This window comes from Anolis carolinensis, chromosome 3, assembly GCF_035594765.1.
Source record: "Anolis carolinensis isolate JA03-04 chromosome 3, rAnoCar3.1.pri, whole genome shotgun sequence".
NCBI lineage: Eukaryota > Metazoa > Chordata > Lepidosauria > Squamata > Dactyloidae > Anolis > Anolis carolinensis.
The window spans coordinates 164,799,111-164,815,533 of NC_085843.1; the positions used below are offsets into that span (position 1 = coordinate 164,799,111).

The 16,423-nt window shown below is 39.5% G+C and overlaps 1 protein-coding gene across 3 annotated transcripts in view; it reads left to right on the plus strand.

The window, feature by feature from the left end:
• jmjd1c (jumonji domain containing 1C) overlaps positions 1–16,423 on the plus strand; it is a 158,339-nt gene that overhangs the window by 26,877 nt on the left and 115,039 nt on the right. The gene's annotated exons all lie outside the window — the stretch shown is intronic.

Sequence of the window (16,423 nt, forward strand, 5' to 3'; positions counted from 1 at the left end):
TTAATATTAATGTGGGGAGTGCGTGCGTGACTAGTATGTGTGATAGGGGGACGCAAGATAAAAGAGGCATTGATTTGGGCTTTATTATTTTTTCTTCTGGCAAAAAAAGAGAAAAGAAACGAGCCTTGTTTTGCATCTCTCGCTGCTATGGATTTATTGCTCCCATTGCAAAACCTGGACTGTCACCTGGCAAATCGAGTGGTAGGGTTTTTTTTTTTTTTTAATGTCATACCTTCGACAGCAGTTGCGGGCAAACTGGAAATCCCTCTCTTGTGGAATCCTTGCCCGCGATTTTGTGGAGTCAAATAGCATGTTAGGATGCCAATGTTTCCCTAAGGGCTGAGGGACCAAAAGCTAGCCAGGATTTACTGTATTATGTACAGAGGGGAAAAGAAGAGAAGCACAATCAGGATTTCCTTGGACAGTAGTATGAATATAGGTATGAGATTTAAATGGAATTTGTTTTTAATGCTCCCTTGGGCCAACTTTCTGTGTGATATATGTTACTACATTTATATGTTTTTCCTATTTTGTGGGGCAGTGCTTCTATAAAATACTTGTTTTCCAACATCTTCTCAGGGCCTTCCATGGTTTCCTGATTGTTCTGTATAGGTCCCAAACAAAGCATGACAAAGTATTGAATAAGTTTTCCTTAACAATTACAATAATAAAAAAAACCACTTCCTTTGCATCTGATGCTTGGTTCACTACAAACAGAATCCTTTTCTTGTTTCCAGAGCTTGCCTTGTATGTCTCTTTGCTTTCCATATGAAAGGCTTATTTTTTTGTCGCGTGATTTTCCCATTTTGATGCTATGTGGGGATTTTGGATTGCCTACACCTCAGTTGAAACATGTTTGCTACATTTTTATGAAGCAATCAGATTTTAATTACAAAATATTCTATGTTGATCCTGACTTAAAGCAGAGTTGAAAAGAAGAACTGTTTCTCTTTTATTAGTTGTTTATTCAATAGTTGTACTATACAAGTTACTATTTAAAAAACAAAGGGATGAAAAGCATCTTGGTTCAAGAAAATGAGTTTAATCATGTAACTGCTGAAGTCCCACCTCACAGTATGCAGGGCAACCTCCTGTTCTAGTTAAATAGATGAGTGAAACATAAGTGTGCTTAAGTGTGTGTGTTTGGTCATAGCTGTTTAAAACCCACAGAAGAGATTTGGAGTTCATGGGCACAGTACTTCCAAAAACCCATGGGCTTAAAAAGCTGAAGGTTGGAGGGAACTCCAGTGGTATTGCTCTAGGAATGGGAAAGGAAAGTGTACTTCTGTTTATCTTCCTACAGTGGGGGGAGGAATCATGCATCATTCCAGATGTTGTCCATTATAAATGTCAACAGTTCTAGCCAGTGTAGCCAATGGTGAGCAATGCTTGGAGTTGAAATCCAACAACATGGGGCTGTATGATTCCCATTTCTATTTACAAGTGATCCTCTACATGTCTGTTTCATCAAATTTACTGGAGTTTATTCCTTAGAAGTTCATATAGGATTAAAGCCATAGTCTTGATCAAATAACTTAAATATTCTCACAGTTGTTTTGACGATGAACTGTAAGTACATAGAAACCATAAATAGGATGGTGAGAAATTGTCACAGAAAATGTCAACTGTCACCATGTCACATATATTGCTTCATGGTGGGAGGTAATCCTAGCAGGAAAAGACAGTATTATTAAGTGATAAATACTGCAGGTTACAATGCTTTGTACCAGTTTCACATGCATGACACAGTAATTTCTGTTACATATTTGTGGTTGTAGCCCTTAATTTAGGTGACATGCATGGCCTGTGAAATACTTCCCCTCCCCCATCCCCACTTATAGACAGCACCCACTGAGATGCAGCTGACTCGCCCTGCACAAGCAATCTGGAAGGGAGAATTTTGTCAGGAACATTGTTTCTGCCTGTTGTAGTGGAGGTCACTCATGGAAGGGGGTTTAAATGTAATAGATCTCCGTCAGTCACAGTGGCTGCTGCTAATATGTGGAAATTGAGAGTATTGATGGAATTCACTACATAATATTGTAACAGTGGTGCTTACATGTATGTAAGCACCACACTGGATTCTAACTAGAGCTTCTAACACTAAAAGGTGGGGCGGGGTGAGGCAGGAACAGGACTGTGCCATGTCATATAGAAGTACAGTAGAGTCTCGCTTATCCAACATCCTCTTATCCAACGTTCTGGATTATCCAACGCAGTCTGCCTCCTGCATGGATACCCAGCTGTTTCTCTAGGCAGCAAGAATTGAACTTTTTACACATTTAATTTCCGACAATGTTGTTACTGTACATTCATTTTACACAATTCTATCTTTATTTGTAGTCAATTTGTTAGTAGCCAATTTTTTGTAGTCGATGTTTTCAATACATTGCAATGTTTTGGTGCTAACTACATAATATTACTGTGTGTTGAACTGCTTTTTCTGTCGATTTGTTGTAAAACATGTTTTTGGTGCTTAATTTGTAAAATTATAATGTAATTTGACGTTTAATAGACTTTTCCTTAATCCCTCCTTATTACCCAACATTTTCACTTATCCAACGTTCTGCTGGCCCGTTTATGTTGGATAAGCGAGACTCTACTGTACTACCTTTGGGGAAGATGTCATAGAAAATAAATGTCTGCAATCCTTGGAAAACAATGCTTAAACTCTTAAAGCTGAAATCCTATGTATGCCTTACTGCTGAAAATAAGAAAGCATATGTATGACTAGGCATCTCAAATTACTAATCTTCTTTTATCAATAAATGGTGAAGCATGTGGTCAGGAAGTCCTTACAATTCAAAATACAGCAATTTTCTAATACACTAAATTTTAAAAAGAATGGTGCTGTATAAAGGCTTTGGAGTAGCAATTGCAATGAGCAATCTTGTAGGCGGAGTGAGAAAGCTCCCTGGTCTTGTAGCTGGAACATACAAGGGAGTTCCTTGGTCATTGTTGGCTTCCCTATTATTTGAAGGCTGTCATGGGTGGAGCATTTCACTACTCGTTCTAGGCTTCCATTCTTAGGTTGTTTCTATGAATAGTGCCAAAATATGATGGTACTCAGAGTAAAACATAAGTCTTGTGCACCTAGGGCTTACGTTCCGCTGTACAGTATTTAGATAGCAATTTAAACCAAAAAAAAAAAAACCTGCCAGGTCTAGTCAGTTTCAGTTGACTGGCCTTTAGCTCCCCACAGATCAGGAGCATTAAACCAGCTGTGACTTTCCCCCCTAAAACTGTTTGTTGCAAACAACTCTCCTGGTTTGGTCTTAGTTACACTCCCAAGAAGCCACCTAAGTTTTATTACAGAGTATTACAATTCAGGGAAGAAATCCTAGTATTTGTCTTTTATTTCTAAGAGAAAAAAATTGGTATTTCCACTTCCTCAATTTTCTGGTATTTTTCAGTGGGAGACTGAAGTGGTATAACAAGGAGGATGTCCAACCAGCTGGCAGTGATTATTCTACTGCTGGCATTTGCTGTGTGGAAAATGAGTGTGTTGTCTTTGCCCTGCACTACTTTCTTTGATCCAAAATTTGGAATCCTGGGTCAGCCTCACTTGTATTTCTGCCTTTATTATAAATTATCCTAGAAACTTGCTGTAAGCATAACATTCATGTATAATAAATGCATAACTACCTTAATGCAGACAGCTCTGTGGACCTCTAGAGAGTATATTAAGTTTGTGCCAGAAATTCATTTTCTGGCACAAAATACTTTTGGAAAGTATTTCAGATTTAAGTCTTTTGGTCCTTTTTGGCTCTCCTAGAACATAGACAGTTGTGACTTTGGAAGAAAGCATCAGGGAAAAAGTTTGCTATGCCAGATGCAATCTGGAAAGTATATTTTGTCTTCCCTAGGGTAGACGGTCACATTTTCTTATCAAAAAACAAATACCAAGCATCTAGCTCTTTTCCAGCCATCTAAATCCTATAGAATACTGTTGAATTGTGACGGGAACATACTGAAAATTCTACAAGGTTACTTCATGGACTTACTTCTATGCTCAGTATCTATAGTTATGTATAATTTCAGAGAATACTTGAGAATGTTGAGAGTTATTACGATTAGTAATATTAACCCAACCTATCCCATTCTTACTTTTACTCAGCCAAATTATTGCATAATATGCTGAAGTAACAAGTTAACAGTTGAAACTCAACCCTTCCAAGTGTCAACAAATGAGAGATTCCTGTTTATCTTCTCTGTTACTTATAACCTGAAATTTGAGTAAGTCTCCAGATAACAAGCTTTAGAAGCAATGGCTAAAACATACAGGGAAACTATCGTGTGTTTTCAGATAATACCAGAATATTTTTAGTGATTAACTTTATACCTCTTAATTGGTTATCTGTGAAATTATTTTAAGTTCCTGAAAAGTTTGTGATAAATCTGATATTTAACCATTTTGAATATGGGAAAATACTTTGTATATCATCAAAAATTAAAGTGTTATATGGAAATATTGCGCATGTTGATATTTTACCATTTAATAATACTTTAGGAATCATTTTCAAGTTGTAAAATCTGAATACATGTATGTACATGTACCATCCATGTGATTTTTTTAAACCAAAAAAATTGCCCTGAGTAGATATCACCTATGCCTGGCTATCATCAAAAGGACATATGAGGATTGTTTACCTGAAGTGGCTATCAGCATTCTTCTCCTGCCCTTGAGTCTGTGTGTGTCTGGAATGTTGTATCACAAGGGATTGAGAAGGAGGGCAATCTGGGATATTTATTATAGAGGGAGGAGTAGTGGACAAATGTATGCAGGAGCTAAACTTTAGTCAATAGCATGATAACATGTAAACAAATATGCAACATTTGGTTTCTGGCCAGCAATAACAAAAACTGCAATCAAGCACTATTAGCCTCTTTATGGCTTGTGTACTGAAATACGGTATTCCTATTGTGTATGGCATTTATTTTAATAAAATAGAGAATATGAGGTTAGATAAAAGCATCCAGCTTCTATGAGACCTCCGTGGCATTTTGAATGATTCAGAAAGTGACAACTTAGAGATGCAAAAACATACACATATTTTCTCATTTCCAGTTAGGGAGGGATGTCCCAACACATTGAGATAACCTGTCAACTGCTGTGAGATTTTTTTCACACTTTGGGAATGTTTTAAATGAAAAAAACATTTGTATTTTAACAAGAGCCCCCCCCCCCCAAAGGAATAGTGTTGTGTAGAAAGTAGTGTTATGAAGCACATAAAATATTTTTTTTGCACAGTCGTAATTTCACTAAGCAGAGAGAAAGCTATTTGTAACACTACATTCTTGTATATGAGGATACAGTAATTTACAGTCTGCATGCCCATGCTAACTCTACTAGAAGTACTTCCATTGAAAAGTGAAGACCTGTGTTGATGTAATTTAGATTTTCAGAATTCCACTTCAGTGTGCTCGTAGATGACACTGCAACCCTATCCCAGTGAACAAGCTAAGTGCCAGCTGAGCCAACACTAGTCTGTTGAAGTTGTGGTATTTCTAAACCTGTCAGTCAGAAGGGGCTGGACCTCAGAAAAAGAACCAAAGAAAGAAATCCACCCTTCCCAGGGTATCCATGGAAACTGTGATGTCAGCTACCGGTCTCTAACCAGTTTTCCAGTCCACTCCTTAGAAGTTAGCCAAAATATTGTTCTCTGACACATCAAAAGATACGTGGAACAACCAAGTTACTGCATGTGGTAACGAAGCCCTATCAGTCCATTAATATATGCAGTTATAACTCCTTCTGTTGTGAGACCTGTGCTTCATCTTCTGACTTTTTTGTTGCCCAGAATACCAAGCTTCTCTCAGTCCATCCTGGGCATTTCAGACCACAATGAAGGTTGGTAGACCTTCCTTGTAGGCTGTCAAGCAGAGGTAAGAAGGCATCAATCCAATTTAGATATAGGTTTGAATCCCTTTACTAGAAAGTTGGTCCATTTAGGCACTTTGTAAATACTCCCACTTCTGCATTCTGATGATTCTGCCACTGGACATCCAGGCATACACATTGAAAAAGACAAACCTTTCCCTGCTACAATACATTTTCAGATAATAAGAGCAGACAATGAAATGAAAATTCTATGTATTGACCAACAACAATCTACTATAAATTCAAGGCAAAGAACACTAAAAATGCATAGTACTATATCTTAAATACTACTATGCACCCCTCCCCACACACCAACAGTGCTATTTGAGAATGAGGTGGCATGCCAGAGTGGGTATGGAAGAGAGGAAGACTTGTGGGAAAGGAGCTACCAGTTGATGGCAAAATGAAAATAACTTTGTAGTACAAAGACCAAGCAAAGGAAGGAAATAGGCAGTTGGATAAGAGGAGGCAAAGTAACTAGCAACGGCATAACGAGAGAGATATTTAGCTCATTAAAGTTCTCATACTTTGTCTAATACTTGCAACCTCATAGAAAGGAATTCTTTGTAGAAGGGTGGAAAGGACATGAGGGCAACAACAGTAGATGCATGGTCCTGCCTATCATGATATATCCTCTTCCTATATGAGAAATTGTCAAAATTTGTGATAGTATATGCAGTGCTGCATATTGTGGCAGTGAAGCGCACAGTTCTCCTTAATGTAGGCATGGTCTTCCTTGAGGGTCACCCACTATGCAATGTGCATCTGAAGAGGGAATCAAACTGAGGAGAATGATGGCCCACCAGGTTGAAAATGCTGCTGTTGAATGTCAGGTCGGTAAATGGAAAAACAACTGCCATCCAGGACTTGATCCTGGATGAGCATGCTGACCTGGTTTGTATTGCAGAGACCTGGCTGAATGAGACGGGAGGAGTGAATCTCTCAGCTCTCCCCACCAGGATTCTTTGTGCAGCAGCTGGCGAGGCCTGGGGGGGGGGGGGGGCAGGGAGGTGGAGTTGCAGTGGTCTATCATGATTCCATCCCCTCTGGCAAATAAGTTATGAAAAATAAAAGGATTCCCATTGAAGTCATCATGGAAGAATTTGATGTTTAATCCACTTTTTCCAACCTGGTGCCCATCCTACACTCAATAGTCCGGGCTGTGGCGCAGGCTGGCGAGCAGTCAGCTGCAGCCAGCTGCAACAAATCACTCTGACCAAGAGGTCATGAGTTCAAGGCCAGCTCGGAGCTGCGTTTGTCTCTGTCTTTGTTCTATGTTAAGGTATTGAATGTTTGCCTTATATGTGTAATGTGATCCGCCCAGAGTCCCCTTCGGGATGAGAAGGGCGGAATATAAATACTGTAAATAAATAAACAAACCGTGTTTGAGTATATTTACCTAAAAGTGGGTAACCAGGACAGAATAGGGATTCTATTGGTGTACCGCCCACCCCACTCCTCAACAGTCTACCTCCCTGAGCTAGCTGGGGTGGTCTCGAGGTTGGCGTTGGAGTCTCAATGGCTAATAGTGCTGAGAGACTTCAACATCCATGCTGAGACTGCCTGTCGGGAGTGGCTCGGGACCTCATGGCCTCCATGACAATAATGGGTCTGTCCCAGGTGGTGTCTTGTCCTACCCATGCTGCGGGACATACTTTGGATCTTATTTTCTGTGCAGGATGGGATGATGGTAATTGTGGTGTGGAGGAACTTGTCACAGTCCCATTGTAATGGACCAATCAGTACCTGGTCAGGTTTAGACTCACTGGGACTCCAAACCTCCACAGGGCTGGGGGACCGATTAAGATGGTCCACCCCAGGAGGCTTATGGATCCGGATGGATTCCTTAAGGTTCTTGGGGATGTTCCTACGAAGAGAGCTAGACGGGGGAGTGTGTCCCTGTTGGTTCTCCTGAATCTCTTTTTTTATACCATTGCTTTTGATACCATTGACCATGGTATCTGGGGTCATCTGACCAGGATGGAACTGGAAGGTATTGTCTTACAGTGACTCCGATCCTTCCTGAAGGGCCGTACCGAAGGTGGTGCTGGGGACGCTTGTTCAGATCCCTGGCCATTGACCTGTGGAGTGCCTCAGGGTTCCGTTTTGTCTCCCATTCTGTTTGACATATACATTAAACCGCTAGGAGGGATCATCCAGAGTTTTTGAGTATGGTGCCACCTATATGCAGATGATATCCAGCTCTACTACTACTTTCCACCTAATGCCAAGGAAGCTGTCCTAACCCTAAACCAGTGCCTGTCATCAGTAATGGACTGGATGAGGGCAAACAAATTGAAACTTAATCCAGACAAGACAGGGGTACTCCTGGTCAGTCGGAAAGCAGACCAGGGAATAGGGATTCAGCCTGTGTTGGATGGGGTTACTTTCTCCCTGAAGACACAGGTTCACAGTTTGGGTGTCCTCCTGGATTCGGCATTGAACCTGGAAGCCCAGGTGTTGGAAGTAGCTAGAGGGCATTTGCACAATTAAAACTTGTGCGCCAACTGCACCCGTTCCTTGGGAAACTAGATCTGGCTACAGTGGTATACACCTTAGTTACATATTGTCTCGATTACTGTAAGGTGCTGTACATGGGGCTGCCTCAGAAGAGTGCTCAAAAACTTCAGCTGGTCCAAAGAGCTGCTGCCAGGTTGCTAACTGGGGCTTGCTACAGGGATCGGACAACCCCCTGTTGCAACTCCACTGGCTGCCAGTTAGTTTCTGGGCACAATTCAAAGTGCTGGTTATGACCTTTAAAGTCCTAGATGGTTCAAGTCCAGGCTGCTTGGCTGACCACATCCCCTTGTACGAACCTGCCCGAACCCTGAGATCTTCAGGAGAGGCCTTTCTTTTGGTCCCACCTCCATCTCAGGGCCCTTCCACACAGTCATATAACCGAGAATATCAAGGCAGAATAACCCACAATATCTGCTTTGAACTTGAATATCTGAGTCCACACTGCCATATATCCCAGTTCAAAACAGATAATGTGAGATTTTATTCAGCTGTGTGGAAGGGGCCTCAAGTGGGAACGAGAGAGTGGGCCTTCTCAGTGGCTGCCCGGACTCTAGAACTCCCTGCCCTGGGAAGCCAGAATGGTGTCCTTCTGTGATAGGCTAAAACCATTTTTATTCAGACAGGCTGTTGAAGATGAAGGTTTTTAAGATTAATTTAGGAGTTCTGTGATTTTTAACTTTGAATTGGTTTTAATGGTGTTTAACTGGGATTTTTAAAATACTGTTTATATTTAATCTTGTTTTAATGTTCGTATATTTGTATATTTCAAATGGTTATGCTGATGTTTTTATGTTAAACTGCTTTGACTCCCCTTTGGGGGAGATAAAGTAGGGTATAAATAAATATTATAATAACAACAATAACAACAACAACAACATGGCCAAGGTCTTTGTGGGCTTTTGATAAAGAATAGTTCATTGGGCCATGAGTGTCTACAGCTGCAACCTGCCCAAAGTCTGGATCACAGAGCACTCCTTCTTTGGATGGTTGACAGTGGGCCTGCTGGTGTTCTGGGAGTAGTAGGTTGACAGTGTCTTTCACTAGCTCTGGCTCTCAATTATGTACAAATTGCAGGCACTTTCCACCTTCCATTGCAATTCCAGAAAGTGGTCTCAGTTCTTTTCTTCATCTCCCTCATAACTGGGTGCCATGTTTCACTCTTTCCCTAGAGTCCAAGGAGGGTGTGGACTGACCTGTCCTGTTATCCCTAGAGTTGTAATGGAATCCTCTGAGAGTGCAAGGCCCATCTTTATCAGGGCAAACTCAATATCCTAAAAGACAAAAGTGGGAATGTTTGGTAAGCAGCTCTATTGTTTGGCTCAGCAAATGATCAGCTAGTCAAGGACACTGGAGAGAGGATGAGAGCTGCAAATGAAACACGAAAGTGAATACTGACATGTTCTCCCTTCCTCTTACCTAAGTGCTGTCTCTGTTCTTACTCTTGTTGTGGGGAGTGGGGATTTGCCTGCAACAATGGTGTGTGAGAGGCGAGAAGTGTTAGTGCACAATAATATCACTATTACAAAGACATGAAGAAAGGGCAAAAGAGACACACCATAGGAATTTCAGCATTTTCCTTAAGTAGTTTGTTGGAGGTTGCAAACCCCAGTTTTCAGGTAGGTGGGTTTTTTTGGCTAACAGCTGCATTTTGGGAGTAAGTTCAACTTGTAGGAATTCTAGGCAGGCAGGTGTTAGAAGAGGGAATGTCTTTTGTATATGTGGGGATTTAAAAAAAATGGTTTGTGCAGTTTCCCTTTGTGTACCCCGTGGTTGTCTGGTTGTACTACGTGCCATTTCTCATTGGGTGCCATCACCAGAGTGTTCCCATATGCATGCTAAGTGTCTTGTCCTGATGCCAGATACACCTGCATCCTGTGTGCATTACCATGTGAGTCAGGATCTACTTGATTGGGAGTTTATATCCTGGTGGAAGTGTACTATGATTGCCAAGTGGTTTGTGCTTTGTTCCAGCTTCAGTCCTTTTAGGATGAACGTGGGACCAGCAGGTGGGTTGAGATCCATGATTTTTATCATCTGGAAGGAGGAAGGTTTCCTGTTGTTTTCCATGTGTTACAAATAATTTGGGACTAACCTGATCCCTGCCTAGCTTTCAGCACAATTACTGTGTCCCTGGGCTTGGATGTGACATAGCCTAGCTATTCCCTTTGTAGGCCCTCCCCTCCTTTTTTTACTTTGTTGCTAGTGGATCTCAGCACTTCTCTTGGCTGTTTTCAGCATTTGTGCTGGCTGATCACTTAGCTTGCTGACCTCTGAGATCAGCCAACACAAAGGAGTAATGCCTTCATAAGAGCAAGCCTAGATCAATGTCAGACAGGACAAGTGCCTTAGGCCTCATCTACCCCATTCCAGTGGCCTGTCTTTGTGTTATGATGCCACTGTGAGTATATGAATCATGTGATTTGAGAATTTGAGTTCTAATGCACGTTCTTCACTGTTACGTATAACTTTTGGTAATTCTTTGTTGAATGCAACTTTGGGTTATTTTGAATTCAGAGCCAGTGAATCCAAAGAAGGCCACACTTTATCTCATTCTGCTCTAAAGCATTTTGTCTCACTTAGCCAAAAAAGTCTCAAGACCAAATTCAGTGTAATCAGTCAAAACAGTCCATGCCTACAGGGTTACAGGTTTTGTCTTTCCACTCAAACAGTTCAAACTCATGGTCTGTTGGATGAAGTTCTTATTTTGAAGCTGCAGGTTAGTCTTAAGTATGTATTAAGTCCTTCCATATGATTCTGTCAACTGATTGCAGCTTGACAAATGTCTTTCTCTTCTAACTTAATCTTATAACAATAATTTTGCTTAGCAGTGTGCATAAGTATAGTATGGAAAAGTTTCTCAGCTGGTCTTGGAATGCAGAATCATGTTTCTCCAAAATTTGTGCACATTGATATATATCTTATCAATAGGCCAGCACATGCTAACAGTATTGATGGCTGTGCCATAACTTTCATTTCAGAAATATTTAATGTATAAAGATACCATGTTTCCCCGAAAATAAGACAGTGTCTTATATTAATTTTTGCTCCCAAAGATGCGCTAGGTCTTATTTTCAGGGGATGTCGTATTTTTGCATGAAGAAGAATTGAACAAAAAAAAAATAAAATTTATTATATACTGTACAGTAATTGTCATCACAAACCAGCATAACCAGATGAACTGTGAATCCTATAAAGCATTTCTTGTTATTACCATTATTTCCATGTACAACAATCTATGGTACGTACATTTACCAATCCTGCATGCTCTGGTGTTCTGTTTGGCAGGAATGCTTCAAAACAAAAACTTTGCTAGGTCTTACTTTCAGGGGAGGCCTTATATTTAGCAATTCAGCAAAACTTCTACTAGGTCTTTTTTTTAGGGGGTGTTTATTTTTGGGGAAACAGGGAGCAGCAAAATCAGATTAAAAATATGATCTTGAAAAGGCTAGAACATTTTATTGATTACGTTTCTCATTAAACTTTGGATATGAATACTTGAATTCAGCTGAAATCTTGTTTACTAATGTATCTTTTTACGTATAGTAGTAAATTATTAGTAAAGCATTAACAGATATTAGATGTGGCTTCTTGTGTACAGTCAACCTTTGATTTTATTCCATTCACCCGAGTAGGAATTTGCCCAGACATTTATCATTAGTTTGTTCTGTGAAAAAATAAATTAAATACAATGAAAACTTAAGAATAGTTTTTGGCTCCAGTGGGAACTTTGAAAATTCAACCTAAAACATTACCACGGCATTTCTAGTTTTGCTTTACCTATCCTTGTGAGGTATTTATGTTGTGTATATGGCAAATCAAATGATGTATTTAGAACCTCTGTTTTTCCCCTTGGTTTTCCATTTTCTGGTACATCAGCTCACTTTCCATAAGCATTCAAGTAAGTCTTATATCTGTACCATCTACTTATTAATACATTACAAGTGAACATTTTGGCATTTTTCTGGCTCACACTATGTTTTGGAAATATTGCTGGAACAGGCTGTGGGTACTTCCTTTCTAGCTATTGTTCATTCATCTATTTGCCATAGAAAAAAATAATTTGCAGTGATATTAATTGAATCATCCTATCAGATTCTGCTCTGAAGAGAGAGACATTCACACAGTTATATGCTTCACTTCTGCACCAACCTTTTTCGCCTCATACCTTTTCTTTCCAGGTGTTACTGGGAGACAAATTGCAGCCATTCTCTAATACTGTATCCCTATAACAGTTGTTCCAAACCCATTGGTCATGACCCCAAATGGGGTCACAGAGGGTTTTCTGTGCGGTTGCCGGGCAGTGGTGGACTACGAACATTTTTAAAAGGGAAAACAAAACAAAAATCATATCTCTTTGAGAGTGGATTTTCAACACTTCTTCAATTAAAAACCAAAACAAGAAACAGATTAAATGTTGAGAATGACATGAGGTTGGCATTAACGAAAATTCAGCCACATATTTAGACTTTTAATGAGTTACAATTTCAATAATCACATTAAATATGTCATCAGTTAACATTATTTTGAATTATAGTATACAGAAAAATCTATTTTAGTGTTTTCATTTTTAAAAAGCCATTTTAAAATGTATCGGGGTTGTGGGTCACCTCTATAAAATGGAGTTGCAACTCAAAAAAGGTTGGGAACCACTGCTCTAGAACATGTAGAAATACCTCCTTTCAAGACTATCCACTCAATAAATTGGGAAGAAGATACTCACTTCTCTGTGAAACTTTAGTTCTTGTTATATCTCCTACCTATCAAATGTATAAAAGAGATTGAATCACTGCTCAATGTGTGTCAGTGCTGCAAGTATGGTGTCTCATGGAAGTTTCAATTTCCTATGTCTTTTTGATAACTTTATTAGAGGGTGCTATACAATATATAATACTATGTCATAATATAAATATTTAATATGAATGTGTTAAATGATAAGATTGGGTACTTAAACGATACTTAGCAGGTACACCAAACAGATGAGACAAATGTCTGAGGGGGAAAGAAGAGGTAAGACAGCAGAAGGTGCTCAAAGAAAGTCTTGCAGGGCATACTTTGAGAGAGAATATAGTCAAAATAGGGAGGCTAAAGACTGGGCTACATAAGCACATTGAAGAGAATCATAATTATTCTTTTATTCTTTTGTTGTGTAAGTGTAGTTCCTTAACGTTACAGCGATCGTAAGGTTTGTATCTAATATGTAGGCGTATGCCTAATTTTATTGTAACATGCAAAAAATTATAATTAACAGAATCCTGTTGGGAACAGATTATTGTGTTAAAAGGAGATAGAAAGAAGATATATGAAATGCATCAGTTGAGAGACTCATGTGGATGGAGTAGTAGAAGGATTACAGCGGGCTTTCAGAATAGAAATAAAGAAACTCCTGGTAGATAGGAGAATTTTCAGAAGATGAAGAAAACTGTAGGTCAGGAATGCTGAAGTGGTAGCCTGCTGTTTGGGATAATTTACATTTCATTTGGATACAGGAAATCCTTGTGATTTTTTAAAATGCTTGCAGCATATGTATTTCTTTTTGCTTATAGCAAAACTCTATAGTAAATTTGATCTGACATAGTCTGTGTAGGATTGCTTTGAAGTAAACAGGTTGATCTAGGTAAGAACTGGGTTTGTATGTGTCCTTGTGGAAGAAGAGGTACAGCATTACAAAAAGATTTGTCATTTTTTTCAAAGGGAAATGCTGAGGGGGGAGGAACTGAACTGCACACCCAGGCTTGTCTGAGGGAAGACTGGTAGTCCAGGGAGCAGCCCACAAAAAGAGCAACTGCTAGGCAAGAACTCATGCTTGCATGCCCCTAGCGAATGAAAAGGTCATGGGGGACAACACAGTTACTCCTCCTCGCTCCTGTTTCTTGAGTTAGCAACTCAGAATGTATGTTCTATAGAGAGAAGAGAGACCCTTTACCTGGCAATGAACTTGCAGGTGAAAAAGTCAGGGCAAGGGTATCAGTGACAATCTACAGATAAGAAGTTATGGAAATGCTGTCCCCTGTAAAGTGGAAAAGCTAACTTGTAATCTTATATGAGAGAAAGGCCCATGGAGTTAACATGGTAAAGAATAAGCTTACTTATAGTACAATGTTCCAATAATTATGGAACAATAGGAGACAGCTATGTCCCTGCTAGGAAATACAGAGGGCCCTGGCAGAGAATTATTTTACATGGATAAATGAATATCACATTCTACTATTTGATCTACTTTCCTGACAGCTTCTAAAGTGCCTCTTCCCTCAAACCCAGATGTGTTAGAGGAGCTTTCATACCCCAGCATTGGTTTAGCTTGTAGTTTGTTAAAACATTGTTCTTTATTATGAGATATACCCAACATGGCATTGCCTTCCGTAGTAGTGGGATTGCGTGCTCTTGTGAGGCAAGAGATCATAGCAGTACTGCAGGTATGGTATCCCATGTCAGACAGATTTTTTGCTGAGGAGCCAGACTCAGTGTGCCAAATAGCTACTGAGCAGCAGCAAATAGGAGGGGTTGACACTGGCTGAGGTTCCCTCGGACACAGTGGCACCATAGCTAACATTTACTAGGACTGTACTGAGGGAGGCACAGTAAATGTCTTTTACCACAAAACTTCTGTGATAAGACAATCCAAAATGAAAAAAGAGATATCACTGGAAGGTGAAACGGCCAAGTTAGATTGCATTAAACAATATGAGATATGGCAGAGACAATTATAAGTAGAATTGTGGCTATTGATGCAATTGGGTGTAAGTTGAAAGGACATTCAACTGTTCATGTGCTCAGGGGGAGAAGAAAGCTAAAAGCTGCTCAACAGAAATTATAGGAACATAGAATATGTGAAGTATGCATCAATGGAAGCTAGGCAGTAAAACAAGAAATGGAATTTATAAATATTGCAATTAAACCTTCTGAGGCATATAATTGTGTGTTACTTAGGATGTGAAAATATAAGAAGAAATTGTGTAACATTAATAGTGATGAGATATGTAGCAAAAGCAGTCACAGGATATAATAATAGAATTGTAGAATAATAGAGTTGAAAGAGACCAAATGGGCCATCTAGTCCAATGCCCTACCAGAGGGAAAATGTAAGGTCTGACTGAATAATATCACTAAGACTTCCAGGAAAACCTATCAATAACCCAAATTCATGCTGCAGCTAAAGAGACAGAAGGAAAAGTTGGAAGATTAAATACAGGAGTCCAGGAGGAAATTGACCACATACAAAACTAGAACATGTTAATTGGAAGGGATTGGAATATAAAATTAGGAAAAAGAGTAGAATCAAATATCATAGGAAAATTACATCTAGGATCAGGAAATGAAGCAGGAGAGAGACTGATAAGATTTTTGCTAGGCCAACAGTTTGTTTCATCACAAGCACATTCTTCAGGCAACCCAAAAGGCAATTGTAAATATGGCTACCATCTGATAGCCAACACTGAAATCAAATAGACTACGTAATCAGAAACAGAAAGTAAAGTAGTTCCATTGTCTCTGTTAAAACAAGACCAAGACTAGTTTTTGGCACAGACTATGAACTGCTAGTATGAAAAATTAGAGTAAAGCTTATGAAGAACATTAAACCAACAATAGTGATTTTATATTTCCAATTTTCAATGTATGGTCATGAAAGCTAGACAGTGAAGTAAGCTGATAGGAAGAAAATCAACACATTTAAATTGTAATGCTAATGAAGAGTTTTACCAATACTATGAACTGCTTAAAAAGAGAAATGGGTGGGCCTTAGAGCCGGAACTTGCCCTAAAGCCAAGATGACTCAACTGAGACTGTTGTGCTATGGACATATGAGAAGCATTATTCACTATAAAAGACAATAATACTTGGGAAGGTAGAAGGTAGTAGGGAAAAAAAGGAATGATGGACTACAGATGGATAGATTCCATCAAGGAACCCATGATCTTGGGTCTGCAAGACCTGAGCAGTGCTATTGATAATAGAATGATATGGGGTGCATCTATACTGTAGAATGAATGCAGATTTATTTAACTGCTCTGGCGTATTGGTATG